Source organism: Eumetopias jubatus, unplaced genomic scaffold, assembly GCF_037043125.1.
Source record: "Eumetopias jubatus isolate StellerSeaLion01/CBP00866 unplaced genomic scaffold, mEumJub1_p1.0 scaffold_1, whole genome shotgun sequence".
NCBI classification, from domain to species: domain Eukaryota; kingdom Metazoa; phylum Chordata; class Mammalia; order Carnivora; family Otariidae; genus Eumetopias; species Eumetopias jubatus.
The window spans coordinates 135,735,015-135,750,644 of record NW_028274807.1 but is presented as its reverse complement, the minus strand read 5'-3'; the positions used below and the strand labels follow the sequence as shown (position 1 = coordinate 135,750,644).

The 15,630-nt window shown below is 35.5% G+C and overlaps 1 protein-coding gene and 1 non-coding gene across 2 annotated transcripts in view; both read left to right on the top strand.

The window, feature by feature from the left end:
- Window positions 1–15,630, top strand: part of ZNF385D (zinc finger protein 385D) — an 859,807-nt gene that overhangs the window by 229,448 nt on the left and 614,729 nt on the right. The window lies entirely within an intron of this gene.
- Window positions 3,534–3,644, top strand: LOC114205752 (U6 spliceosomal RNA). Its single transcript, XR_003608460.1, has one exon. It is a non-coding gene; the product is annotated as a U6 spliceosomal RNA (small nuclear RNA).

The following is a 15,630-nucleotide window of genomic DNA, read 5'->3' as shown; positions in this document are numbered from 1 at the left end:
TGTGTCTTAAAGAGCCCTTCACATGCTTCTGGATGCAGGCTCAAGTATGAGAATCACTGCCCTCTGTCATAAATACATCTCAGAAGCAATAATTTTAGGATAAAATAAAGTAACCTACATATTCAGTGCATGGATGCAATAAAATAAGTGTTAACTATAATTATAGTTAGTCCTTGTGAAACCTATAATCAGCTGGCAGAAAAGTAAAGATTGGAAAAGTGTATAGGCAAAGAGTTTTAAGACTTACAGTGTTCTTATAAAAATAGTTCAGAGACCTCCCTCATACTGTGACCTGCATACAAGTCAACTGGGGATTGCAAATGCAGATTCTGATTCAGACAGGTCAGGGGCAGGGTCTGAGATTCAACATTTCTAACCAGCTCCCAGGTAATGCTATTGCTGCTAGTCCTGGGACCACACTTTGAGTAGCAATGATCCGGTGTGTAACTCCTTTTACTTCTACTTCACAATTCTTTGCAACCCCCAAAGCAATATGAAGCAGAAGTTTGTGTATTCATAGGAAAGCCAAAGAATAGGTGAGTAGCAAGTTGGGATGCTCTGGAGTTCATGTGATCTACTCTCTTGAAGTGTAGCTTTTGTTTATTTTTCTTTTGGAAGCAATTTAATGGTTCTTAGAAAAGAGAGTTTGGAAAGTAGCCATAAATTCCTCAAGTTTTATGATCATTTCCCATTGATTTCATAATTTCAAAGGGATCCCAGACTGCTGGACTAAATAAAGGTCAGACAGATGCATTGGATAAGCCATGTATAACTACCACCATGTAGATCTTACTTTGCAAAACCATCTGGAACAGTCCATGCTTCAGCTTAGCTTAGTAAACCTTACACATGTAATTTTCAAAAGCAGCTCCTTTTTTGGGGGGAGTTTGTTTTCTGAAGCTAAACTTAGTTTTAATTGTTGACTCATATACATAGATTCTTGGTTTGTAGCCACATAGCTGACACAAAAGGGAATTTCTTTTTAAGAGTTGTGTTTAGGGATGCCTGGGTGGCTCAGTCAGTTAAGTGTCTACCTTCAACTCAGGTCATGATCCCAGGGTCCTGGGATCGAGTTCTGCATCAGACTCCTTGCTCAGTGGGAAGTCTGCTTCTCCCTCTGCCTGCCACTCCCCCTGCTTGTGCTCTCTCTCTCTCTGATAAACAAACAAATAAATAAAATCTTTAAAAAAAACTGTTTAATTGTGGTCAGCCCCTTCTGCAGTTTTGAGGGTTTTCCAAGAAATAATGGAAGATACAGTCTACACTTTAATAGAGGAAGCTGGGTGGTATTGAGTAAATGGTTCTGTTCTTTAACCAAAACAGTTAACTATTTATTTATTTTTTTAATTTTTAAAATTTTATTATGTTAGTCACCATACAAATACATCATTAGTTTTTGATGTAGTGTTCCACGATCCATTGTTTTCATATGACACCCAGTGCTCCATGCAGTACGTGCCCTCCTTAATACCCATCACCGGGCTAACCCATCCCCCCACCCCCCTCCCCTCTAGAACCCTGTTTGTTTCTCAGAGTCCATAGTCTCTCATGGTTCATCTCTCCCTCTGATTCCCTCCCCTTCATTTTTCCCTTCCTTCTCCTACTGTCCTCCATGCTCTTCCTTATGTTCCACAAATAAGTGAAACCATATGATAATTGACTTTCTCTGCTTGACTTATTTCACTTAGCATCATCTCCTCCAGTCCTATCCACATTGATGTAAAAGTTGGGTATTCATCCTTTCTGATGGCTGAGTAATATTCCATTGTATATATGGACCACATCTTCTTTATCCATTCGTCTGTTGAAGGGCATCTCGGCTCTTTCCACAGTTTGGCTATTGCGGACATTGCTGCTATGAACATTGGGGTGCACACGGCCCTTCTTTTCACTACATCTGCGTCTTTGGGGTAAATACCCAGGAGTGTAATTGCTGGGTCACAGGATAGCTCTATTTTTAATTTTTTGAGGAACCTCAACAGTTAACTATTTAAAAGGGTGGTATGACAGACCAGAAATAACACCTCTTATTTATGAAGAATCCATTTAAATGAAAGAGTTTTCACTGTTTCTGGACTCTGTTGTTTTAGGCCCAGTAAATTTGTACTTAATTGGATTTGATAGCTCCATCATGCATGACTGAAGACAAATTTATAAAGCACAAATTCTAACTCAGTTGAGTTTCCTTGAATTCTATGGTTTTATATTAAGGTTGTTATACAAATTTTATACAATTGGAATTCTATTCATGAAACTCTTAGTCTAAAGTGATATTGAATAATAAGAATAAGCTATATTCAAACTACATTTTTCTATTAAAACAGTCGTAAAACAATTACCACAGAAATGTAACATTTACTCAATGTCAGCCTCAGAAACACTGGTTTTCAATCCCCATCTCTCTGGTCAAACTACTTCTTTGTTGAAGCCCCGATTGTCAGCAGCTCCAGGCTTCCATTTTCTCAACTCCAAGCCCAGAAAAAATAGTCCCTTTTTCCTAGTTATTACAGGAAAAAGCCTCATTTATCAGTGAATTCTATAGCAGATGCAGGGCTAGGGATATGGTGAGTAGGATCTAGAGTCAACCCTGACTAACTGTGGAGGAAGTATTTCCTGAAAGGAGGTAACTGAAAAATTGCAATTTTAAAGCCCTATGAGGAATTATAGAAATTTAAAGGATAATAAACACTAGCTAAGCTCTTGCATGGACCAAGAATAAAATCTGCTTTTCCAAAAATTTTTGTGGGAAAAATCACATAATCTCTACAAACTCAAAAAGGGTACTTTGGCCTATAATACAATTTTTAAAAATTTTAATTCCGATATAGTTAACCTACAGTGTTATATTAGTTTTAGGTGTACTATATAGTGATTCACAGGTTGTATACATTACTCACTGCTCATCAAGATAAATGTAATTTTTTAAAAAATTATGTTAATCACTGCACATTACATCATTACTTTTTTATTATATTAATCACCATACATTACATCATTAGCTTTTTAAAATTTTTTATTGTTATGTTAATCACCATACATTACATCATTAGTTTTTGATGTAGTGTTCCATGATTCACTGTTTGCGTATAACACCCAGTGCTCCATGCAGAACGTGCCCTTTTTAATACCCATCACCAGGCTAACCCATCCTCCCACCCACCTCCCCTCTAGACCCTCAGTTTGTTTCTCAGAGTCCATCGTCTCTCATGGTTCCTCTTCCCCTCCGGATAAATGTACTCTTAATTCCCTTCACGTCTCTCACCCATCCCCCACACAATTCCCCTCTGGTAATCATCAATTTGTTCTCTGCAGCTAAGAGTCTGTTTTTTGATTTGTTTCTCTGTTTTTCCTTTGTTTGTTTTGTTTCTTACATCTCATGTATGAGTGAAATCATATGGTATTTGTCTTTCTCTGACTGACTTACTTCACTTAGCGTTATACCTTCTAGCTCTATCTATGTTGTTGCAAATGGCAAGATTTCATTCTTGGCCTGTAATAGATTCTAAATGTGTCTCTTAAAACATCAGATAATAGTGCTTGCTTCAGCAGCAGGCAGCACATATACTAAAATTGGAACCATACAGAGATTAGCATGGCTCCTGCACAAGGGTGACACTCAAATTCGTGAAGTGTTCCATATTTTAAAAACAACAACAACAAAAACAAACAAAACAATACCCATCGGGTTGTAGCCTCAGTTTTATATACCTTGTAGGCAGGATTTGGCCGATTGTTTGGATTTTAAAATAATTTGAACTTTTGCTAAGAAAATTTTTTTTTAAGATTTTATTTATTTATTTGACAGAGAGACACAGAGAGCAAGCATGAGAAGGAGCAGGGGCAGAGGGAGAAAGAGAAGCAGACTCCCAGCTGAGCAGGGAGCCTGATGTGGGGCTCGATTCCAGGACCCTGGAATCATGACCTGAGCTGAAGGCAGACACTTAACTGACTGATCCACCCAGGTGCCCCAGAAAATTAATTTTTTGAACATGGAAACATTATATTGCTTGTTGTCCTTTCATAAGTGTATATTTTAATATTTAGCACTTAGGAGAATACTTTTTTTTATCATAAAGGAGAACCCTACTAATAGGTAGCCTTAGTTTTAATTTCACATTATTCCCCCCAAAAGGAATAATATGAATATCAAGATCTATCACATTCTGACCTCTTCAAAAATTCCATCCAAGACTCTTATTAATAGTACTTGACTGGGGGCGCCTGGGTGGCTCAGTTGGTTAAGCAACTGCCTTCGGCTCAGGTCATGATCCTGGAGTCCCGGGATCGAGTCCCGCTTCGGGCTCCCTGCTCAGCAGGGAGTCTGCTTCTCCCTCTGACCCTCTTCCCTCTCGTGCTTGCTATCTCTCATTCTCTCTCTCTAATAAATAAAATCTTTAAAAAAAAAAAATAGTACTTGACTGGGTGATATACACAAACAATGAATCATGGAACACTACATCAAAAACTAATGATGTAATATATGGTGATTAATATAACAATAAAAAAATTAAAAAAAACTAATGATGTAATGTATGGTGATTAACATAACAATAAAAAATAGTACTTGACTATTAGGGGTGCCTGGGTGACTCAGTCAGTTTAAGCAACCGACTCTTGCTTTTGGCTCTGGTCATGACTTCAGGGTCGTGAGATGGAGCCCCGCATCGGGCTCCATGTTTGGCACAGAGTCTGCTTGAGATTCTCTCTCTCCCTCTCCCTCTGCCCCTCCCCTTGCTCATTCTCTCTCTCTCTCTCTAAATAAATAAATAAAATCTTAAAAATTGTACTTGACTAACTAGTTTGTTTGCTATAGTATAAATATTAGTTTGCTAATACTACACACACATAGTCTATTCTATGTTAATTTTTTGTTTGGTGGGCCAAATTATATAGTAGACTTTTATGTTATTTCAGCATACTTGTTACTGTTCTCATTAATTACAATGCTGTTATTATTCAGAACTTTTAATTGCAAATGTCAGAAAAACTGACTTAAAAGGGGAGTATATTAACTCATTTAATGAAAAGTTGAAGGTGGAAAGAATGGGGTGTGTGTGGTTTTATGCACAGCAGTACTTAAGGGCACAGCCTCTGTTGTCAGTATGTCCTCTTTCTGCTATTTACTAGCTATCATATTGCACACTTTACTTAAGGTCTTTTGACTCCAATTTTCTTGGCTGTGTAATGTATATAATAATGTCATCTTGTTTTGAGTGTTGTATTAATGGGCATGAGGTTCTTAGAATGAGACCTGAAAGATAGAAAGCATGCAGTAGCACCATAAAGAGTCCATTTACCAGTCTCCATTTCTCAGGGTGAGTTTTCCTCTCTATTGATAACACCATCCTTACCAGCAACTCAAGGCTTCCATTTTCCCAACACTAAGTTCAGCGAAAGAAAATATCCCTTTCCTAGTTATTACAGTACAATCCTCAGGGTAACATTCACTAAACTGATTGGGTTATGTTCAGTCCCCTTGGCCAGAAAGCATATGTCCTGCTCTGATAAGCCAGCTGTGGGACACATGCCCACTCTTGGACCTGGATTCAATCCAGCACAGTGATGGAGTAGGGGCTGGTGGTTTTGCAAGGAAAATTGAGGTTCTCTTACCAGAAGGGAAGGAAGTAGATTTGGGTAAGCAAGAATAGCAACTGTTTATTTTTAGTTCTCTGAACTTTGATTCTAACACTTTTTTTATATTTGTTCTAAGTTGTTTGGTCCCTTTCTAATCACAAGCATTTACAAAATAGCAATAGGAAAATTTACTACCGTAATTTTAATTCACTAAACCATTTAATTCACTAACCATAAATGAAATACAGATTCACTAACAGCTAGGATTTAGCTTTTAGTTACCAAAATGTCTTGTTTGAAAAACACTCTCTGTTGTTTTTCTTATCTCCTTTTAATAGTGAAAAACAAAAGTCTCCCAAAAATAAACAGAAAAACCCAGAAAGTAAAAATCTCCATATAATGTGCTTGCTTCACAATTTATAAGAAATTCTAGACACTGGCTTACGGATCCTCTTATTTTATCACATTATCATTAAGATGTATTATTTTGGTCTATTTTGCAGCCTAGTGTTTTATTCATCTAAATTATTCTATGAAGATATTTTTCAATGTTGCACAAATTTTTAGGTTTAAAGTGTCAGGAAAACCAGAATGTCAGAATTAACATGATCTAAATGTAATCGTAAAATACTTTGTCATCTGCTTATTCATTCATTTAACAAATATTATAGAGAACCTCTTGTTTGCCGGGCAAAGATCTTTGCTGTCACGGAGTTTATAATTTGGTAAGTAGAGAGAGACAATAAAAGTCTGTATCATAAAAAAGCAAATTATAATACAGTGTCAGTATAGTATAATGTAGTATGGGGACAATGTAGATTTTATTTTAGGTACTCAGTGTGATTTATTTCAGTCTCAAGCTTTAAGACAGGAGGGAAAGTCATAGAAAAAATTTATTTTGTCTAACCCATTGTTATAGCCTTTTGGTTTATAACAGTTAATCATATTAATGGAGAACTCCTGTGGACTGCTTGTACTTTTAGCATGCTTAAGTAATAGTAAATAAAATAATTCTAACTGGAGCTATTTCTCAAATATTACCGTTTATTCTATTTAAATGAAACATTTTAGAAATGTTTGATCCGATCCTAAAAATAAAATTGAATCCTTCCTCCTTTTTTAGTAAACCAGATGATTCTCCCTCAGGCTAATTAATGCTTTCCTCGAATGCTCACAGGGGTCCATAAGCACCTTTTTTCACTGTGCTCATTGTAGTCCACAGTTTGCTTTGTTTCAGTCATGTGTGCATGTCCTGGTCATCTGTCTTGAAGGTCACTGCTCCATTCTCCCTTCACTGAATAGCCAGACTCTTCAGGCACATGTTTCTAGCACTGGATTTCTTTTGCTCTAACATCTATAGCAAGTCTATCTGTGGTTTACCCCAGCTGGGATGATTTTACTGCTTTATTGGGGAAAAATGTTCTCTTCTCTCTCATCTCCAACTACCTGGAGGTTTATCTCCCTCCAGCTTTCCTATTGACTTGGACCTAGAGGCCAGTGTGGTCAGTGAACTAACAGTACTCCTTGTTGGGGAAACATTGGCCTGTAAACCCCACTTTTAGGCTCTCTAACACTCTGGATCATTATTAGTACCTGGTCTAAATGCAGAGTGACTGAATCTTTATTCTTTTAAATGTGTTCTTTATGTCTGAATTTTTCTCTCCTAACCCCTTGTCCCCACATGATGAAGGATAGTTTTTGAAACTCAAAACCCATAAACTGCATTTATTTGTTCTTTTTGTCCTATCCCTCGCTTTAAACATACATCTGGGGATGCTACATAGAGTAGGAGGACATAGCCAGAAAAGAAGCCTAAAATTATATTTCAGAAAAAGTATTCTGCCTGACTAACTTCTCTACTAGACACTGAGTTCCCTTCATAAGTGAAGAATCTTGTCTAGTAAGGAGAGGGAGCATGATGTATTTCAAAGAGCAGGGGTTTAAAGACAGGGGGCCTTGTATTCAAATAAAGTTCTGTTTGCAAGCTCTGAAGATTTGGGCTTTTTTAATTTCTTAGCCTCTGTAATTTCAACATTAGATCACACAATGACAGCTGTATTCCATGGTGGTTGTGAGGAATAGGGAAAAAAAAATATATATATAAAGAATAAAATGTAACATTCACTCATTAAAGAAGGTGTGTCATAGTTGCTAATATTCAAAGAAATTTCTCTAGTACTAGTTCAGATTTCATATATATATATACATATATATAATCATGACTTTAAATGAAATTGTTTAATGAAGGAAAGCAAGATGTTGAATAAGAATTTTTTGAGAAAGTAACTTACTAATCATATATATGGATGTCCATTGCATCATTATGGGTAACAATATGAAAATTTAATAAATCTAAATGTCTATCATTAGGGAAATATTTAAAGACAAGTCACAGAAGAATATGCGTCATAAGATCTAAGCTCAGCAAATTATCTGCCAGAATGTGTATGCAAGTGGTTAGAAATAGATCTGGTTGCATACATAGGGAATAGTACAGTTGTTCTTTCTGGGGATCATAGAAGGTTTGGAGTATGAAAATGTCCTGAACTCTACTTTGTATTTGTCTTTGTTTTAACCTTAATGCATAAAATACATGCTATATTAAATGAATTTCTCCCTCTCCCTATAAATTTCATTATCACTGTCATCATTCATAACCCCAGAGAAAGCAAGTGACACACTCAAACTGGCAGACTGTGAGAAGGGAAATCTGATAATAGTGAGCAAACATCTAATAGTGAATGATCACCACCACCATTCATGACAGAGTTGAGGGCAGAGAGCTTTTAGGAACCCAGGGCAGGGAAAATCCTATGGAAAAGCCTATTCTGAGACTTGTGCCTCTTGACACAGTTAGACCCAGGTGACCTCCAGGGAGAGAACTGGGAAATAAAACATTACAATGCCCTTGACCTCACTGACCTCATTCATCTCTGCTGCTCCCATCTCCTGCTGGGGCTCTCCATTGGCTGAAGGCTGCCAGGAAATAAGGACACCCATGGAGGGAGATGGCCTGCCTGATAAGTTTTTCAGGTTGGAGAACAGAGTAGAGAAGGATGGAAAGAACAGCTACAGAATAAAACAAATGTCGTAAATGAGAATTTAAACAAATGTTTATATGTACACTTGACTCTTGAACAGCATGTGGGTTAGGAACATGGAGCCCCCCTGCACAGTTAAAAATTCACATATAAATTTTGACTCCCCCCAAAACTTAACCACTAGTAGCCTACTGTTGACATGAAGCCCCGATAACATAGTTAACATATATTTTGAATGGTATATGTATTATATCCTGTATTACAATAAAGTAAGCTAGAAAGGAAAAATGTTAAGAAAATCATAGGAAGAGAAAATACATTTATAGTACTGTACTGTATAAAAATCTGCATAAGTGGACACACACAACTAAATTAATTTATAGATGCATTTTGTTCATAATTTCATCATAACTACCACATTTTATGGTTTGATTTGGTTTTCCATCACTAATTTAAATTTGGCCATTTTTAGACTAAGAAAAATGGCTATGGAGAGAAAAACAAAGGAATAAACGGTTAAATTTGAAATGAAATCCAAAGAATAAAATTCACAAAACACATAAACTTGTAATAAAAAACTAGTAAAAACAAAACAAAACTAGTAAAAAAAAACCACAAATAAACCAAACAGTTTTGTTTAGTTAAAAAAATTACTAAAAAAGACAAGTAAAACCCTTATTGAAAAAAAACATAGTATGAAAACCAAACAAACAAATGACCAAAAAAACCCCACAATATTACTGTGGGCTAAACATTTTACCAAAAATAAAGCCATTTCCTAGGGTAGGCTTGGGTGTTCTCCAAGTTTCCTTCAAGACTTAAGTCTTTTTGTGCCTGAGAATTGTAGTATTCTCATGTTTCAGTTACTCCAAATAAGTTGTCAACCTGCTGATGCTTTTTAGCTATCTGTAAAATTGACTGTCATTTAACCATGAGTTTTGTGGATAAATGTTGAAATGCAGTCACTCAATGTCTTTTGAGCTATACATGTTTAAGAGGCCATAATATACCACAAGGCAAGGAGTACCAGCTTTGGGGATAAAGAGATCTGAAATTGGCTAGGCTAATTGTATGTCCTTGGTCAAGGTATTTACTATTTCTTTTCTTTTTCTTTCTTTCTTTTTTTTTTTTTTTAAGATTTATTTATTTATTTGACAGAGAGAAAGTGGGTGGAGAGGGAGAGAGAATCCTAAGAAGACTCTGTGCTGAGTGCAGAGCTGGTCACGAGGCTCGATCTCCCAACCCTGAGATCACAACCTGGGCCAAAACCAAGAGTTTTGGCTACTGCCTATGCCACACGTGCCCCAGGCCATTTACTATTTCTTTGCCTTAGTTTCCTCAACTGTAAAACTGAGACATGAGTAACAACTTGGGCCACTGTAATTTCACTGAGCTAGCACATAATAAGTGTTGGGGCAAAATGCATGTTCCACACAGGTAGCTTTTCTTTCCTGGATATGCGGTCCTCCTCTTGTTCCCCCAGGCGCAGTGCTTTCAGTTCTTAATCTTATTCTTGTCTCCAGAAGGTGAATGGCGGACCAGTAAACTATTGCTACTCTTATCAGAGAGGCCCTGGAATGCTCAGATTCACCAGGCTGAGTTCTAAGCATTTTGTACTTTACATGACAGTGCTTTCCCTCCGTTGGTACAAATAACTGGGTTATTAAGATTGGTCTCCTTAATCTCAGGAAGTTCAGCAAATTGAAAAAAGTGCCTAGGATTCCTGCTCTGTTTTTGCCCAAGATGTAAACAGATCAAGATATAGAACAAAGTGGGTGGGGAACTAATTCATATACTTTAAAAATGTATTTGTTTTAAGTATTAAGTTATTCTTTTGGGGGGTCTTTTTGTTCTATTAGATGATTTCAAGAGAAAGAAAATATGTTCTTTGAGAACTAGTCTTGCCAGTGGGTTTTTAAAATAATGAAATATTGTTTTGGGTCTGTTAATTATACTACCCTACAAAGAACAGGTGACTCTTTGTATTTCTATATAAAGCATTCAAAGAAGTTTTTAATTTTCTTCTGAAGTGTTTTTTAATTTCTTTAGAAGTCCAATAAACCTCTCTTATATTTTTAAATAATTAAATATGTTGCTCTCTAAATATTTGGCTTACAAGTGCATGAGAGCACACCTTTTAATCGCTGAGTATTTATTATATTGTAAATTGCTCAGGACTTGAATCCTGGTGGCCTTGTTGTACAATTTGTGTTTACATTCAGCAATTATATAAGCTTCAGTATATCTTATTTAATATAAACCAAACTAGTATACCTTATTTACTGTAAACCTCAAAATATAGATGATTAAAGAAATGAGATATTGTCCCATTTGTCCTCTGGGAAAAATATAGCTAACAAAACCTAGCACACCCCCCTCCTTCTCTTGGCCTTCAAGAAGTTAATTTTAGAAAAAGCAACATCCTAAGGTTGCATATTAGCTTAGAGTTTCTACAAATTTATCAACCTGATTTTTTCCCATATGCATTTTAATTGTTTGTTTTTAAATAATTTAAGACTTACAAGATGTTGCAAAAATAGTACATTTTTATGCACTTTTACCCAACTTTCCCCAGTGGTAACATCTACAACCAGAGCACTTTATTAAACCAGGAAGTTAGCCTTGCTATAATATGGTTAAACTAGATTTATGTGGTTTGAATCCATTTTTACGTATATTCCTTTTTTTCATTTTGCTTTGTATAGTTCTGTGAAAGTTTATTGAATGGGTAGATTCATATAACCACCACCACAAGCAGGATGTAGAATTGTTTTATCACTACAAAGAAATGCCCAACCTACCTGTAACACTAATCCCTAATTCCCTTTCTCCAACCACTGATCTGTTCTATCACTTAATTTTCAGAATGTTCTATAAATGTCATAATACAGTATATATAACCTTTTCAAATGTCTTTTTTTCATACAACATGAGTGTGATATCCATTAGAGTTGTGTGTTTCAGTAACTCATTTCTTTTTATTGTTGAGTAGATTTCCATTGAAGTTTTTAATTCTGATGATGTCCATGTTATCGTTTATTTCTTTTTTTATGGATTGTGCTTTTGGTGCCATGTCTAAGAACTCTTCGCTAACCCTAGGTCACAAGGATTTCCTCTTATTTTTTCTTCTATTAGTTTTGTAGTGCTATATTTTGCGTTAATAGTTTTGATCCATTTTCAGTTAATTTTTGTATAAAGTATTGGGTTTAGGTCAAGGTTATTTTTATAGTTTATATTCTTTTGCCTGTGGGTGTCTAATTGTCCCCAAACTATTTGTTGAGAAGCTAACCATTATTTGTTTTTGCACCTTTATCAAATATCAAGTGATGTGCTTGTGATGGGTCTTCTTCTGGACTCTGTTTTGTTCTATTGATCTATGTGTATATTCTTGCCAATTCCAATGTCCAAATTACTGTAGCTCTATAGTAAGACTTAGTAGTATTGTGTAATGTGGTGACTGAAATTTTATTCTTTTTCAAAATTATTTTAGTGATTAAAGCTTCTTAGTTCCTGTTCCTTTAAATGGTAGACTTGGTTTACCTATATCTGCAAAAATCTTGCTGGGGTTTTGATAGGAATGTGTTAAACCTATAGATAAATTTGGAGAGATTTGACATCTTTACTATGTTGTATTTTCCATTGCATGAACATGGTGTGTCTCTTCATTTATTTAGGTCTTTTTAGTTTTAGCACACAAATTCTGAATATGTTTTATTGGATTTATGATAATTTTTAGGATTGTTGTAAACTGCATGTAAAATTTCTGTTTTCAATTGTTCATTGTTTGTATACAGAAATAAGATTGATGGGTGTGTGTGTGTGATGAACTTGCTGAACTCTTATTAGTTATAGCAGTTTTCTTGTGTATAACTTAAAAATTTCTATATAGCTAATTAGGTCATCTGCAAATAGGCAAGTTTTATTTCTACTTATTGAATCTATATCCTTTTTGTTTGTTTTGCTTGCTTTATTGCACTGGCTAAGATTTGCAGTATGATGTTGATTGGGAGTTAGAAGAGTGACGACCCAAATGTTTGGAAATTTTCTTGTTTTCATTCTGTTTAAGACTTTTAATACGATTCCCTTATGAACAGGGAATATACTTTATATGAGTTTTAGTTATTCTCAATTTGTTGAGGTTGGTTTCATGAATGAATATGTGTGCTTTGTTGATGAATGTTCCCTGTGTACTTGAAGAGAATGTGTATTCTGCTGTTCGGTGGCGTTTTTCTTTGTCAGTTAGATTTTGTGGGTTAATGGTGGTATTGAGATCTTTTCTATACTTGCTCATTTTCTGTCTCATAGCTTTAATGATTACCAAAAGAAAGGTTTTGAAGCCCCTAACAACTTTCACTTCTGTCAGTTTTGCCTTCATATATTTTGAAACTCTACTGTTGGATGCATACACTTTAGCATTATTAGATTTTCCTGGTGATTTGACTCTTGGTGATTTTATTTGTTCTGAATTCTTTGTCTAAATATTAATATAGCCCTCCAGCTTTCTTTGATCAGTGCTTATATGTAACTTCTTTTCCTATGCTTTTACTTTTTTTTCTTTTTCCAGCTTTATTGAGATATGTGCATATATCACATTTTCCTTCTCCATTGATCTTTTTAACCCATCTATATTACTATATTTGAAGGGTATTTCTTGTAGATTGTATCTAGTTGAGTTGTTTTTTAATCATTTCATACAATCAGTCTTTATTAGTTTGTTTAAACCATTTACATTTGATGACATTATTGATATCATTACATCGGTCATTCGATTATGTGTTTTCTGTTTGTTCTTTCTGATTTTTCTTTCTGTCCTTCCCCTTCCCTGCCTTCCTGTAGGTTACTGAACATTCTTTTCACTTTCTTATGTGAGCCACTCATGGATCTGCTCAGAAGTTCATATATATAGCTTAAAAAATCCCTTTCATCAGCAATATTATCTTGCACAATTCTCCCTTCACTCTATAGTTAGGAGGCGGAGACATGCTGCTCTTTACTGTCATTTACTGAATTCATGCTGAGGATGATCCACCAGACTTCTCCCCTCCTCTGTAACTGTGGTGTCCATGGAGAAGGGAAACGTGCTGTTTCTACTGTGTTGGTGTAGGGTGGAGAGGGTTAGAAGGATCATTTCTTGAGTTCTGGTCTCTTTCCAGTCATCCTTCTTTTCTCTATCTTTCAATTGTCTGGTGGTTGCTTTATATATTTGTCCAGGGTTTATAGTTGTACTTAGCAGGAGGAATATGTAGGATGTGTTTTTTTTTTTTTTATCTTGCCTCAAACCGGAAATGTGATCTGTAACAAATTTCTTAATCATTTTTATTAATTTAATGTGGCCATTGTACTGTGCTCTAGTATAGTATAAAATAAAAGAGCAGTTTTTTGATTGTTTATATAGCCTTTTTTTCTCTCCTTCTTTCCCTCTCGCTCCACCTCTCCTCATGCATACCCCACATAAAGAGTTCATATTCAGTATTCTGTTCCATAGTCCGTCTGAATTGCTTTTTAAACCTTAGAGTCTTCATTGCTATTGAGTAGGGTATTAAGCAAACTTTATTTGTGGGGATGAAGAAAAAAGGATCTTGAAGATATGAAGTATTTCCCAAAGTCAAAAAATATTTTATTTAAGAATCCAAATCCTTTGTTATCTCTGCCGGGAAAGGATAGAAAGGGAATTTTGAGGGTATTTAAAGACAATAATATAAAAATAACAACTGTTTTATTAAAAGAGATCAATTAATTGCACTTCCAGCTAATAAATCATTTAAGAGATTTCATAAAGATCTAGAATTTTAGTTTTTGGAAGGACTATAGAGATTTTCTAGTCCAATAATTTCATTTTAAAAAGGAACATTTTAAGGCAACTTCACAATATTTATATAGTCTGAATCTATTGTATTATATTTTCTTAAGTTAACAGAGTTTTCAGTGAATAACTTGTATTAGTTAATCTCTTCCTTAAATGTTGAAATATCTTTAACATTTTATACAGGTACATTTTCTGGAATTTCAGAACAGGAAGAAATTATTACTAATTTATTGTAAATATACTTTTAGTGCCTTTTTGATAAGTTACTATTAAAGACATGGGTAAATTATTAGGTTTCTAAAGTATTCATATTTCCTAGGCACCAAATCATTAGCAATAAGTTCCTGCAATATTAATAAAGACCATTAATTATAATTACTATTCAGTAATACTTCTGCTACAGTTCATCTACAGAGTGTTTTTACAAAACGTATATAATGGAACACTAGTTATACAATATGGTGAGGTACATGTTGAAATAAGTATGTGTTAAGCAATCCATTGTATTGGTCTCACCATCTATTCACTGAAATTTATCTTTATCTTCTTAGTTCTCTCCTTACTTAGCTTGTTACACATTTTACCATTAATATCACTCCCTTACGTATACCCTAAAATTCTTTCCTCTTTTCTTATTTGGTGGACAAATTATCAACTTTGATTAAATCATGCAACTCTCTTTCTACTTCAGATCTGTGCCCATGCAGGTGAACACACACATACACATGAACCCACACACACGTTCATGCTGACTTGTTTCCATAATCACTGACTTCCAGTGGGCTCTCAAGGCTGCTGGGTAATTGCACGATACTTCCCCGGTTATTTTTCTCCTAATCCACTAGACGAATCGTTTCATCCTTTCCCTCGCTCCTCAAACCTTCATAGCCTTCTCCCCATCTTTATTCTTGGCTGATGAATTTGCGTCTTACTTCACTACGGAAATAGACGCATTTAGCAAAGAGCTTCCAGAAGCTCCCTCTGTGGCATCTTACTTCCCTCCATCTATGCTCCTACACAGTGTGCCTTCACTCCTCACTCTGGATGATCACCCATTCTCCTGGCGATGGCCAAGTTCCTGTCCTCTTTTCTAGTCCAGTCAGTCCTGCAGCAGCTCTCCCTATTCTCTCCTGACACATCAATTTTTCATTCTCTGCTGGGTGTTTCCCATCACTCATCAAACATCCCATATTCTTTCATCTTAAAATT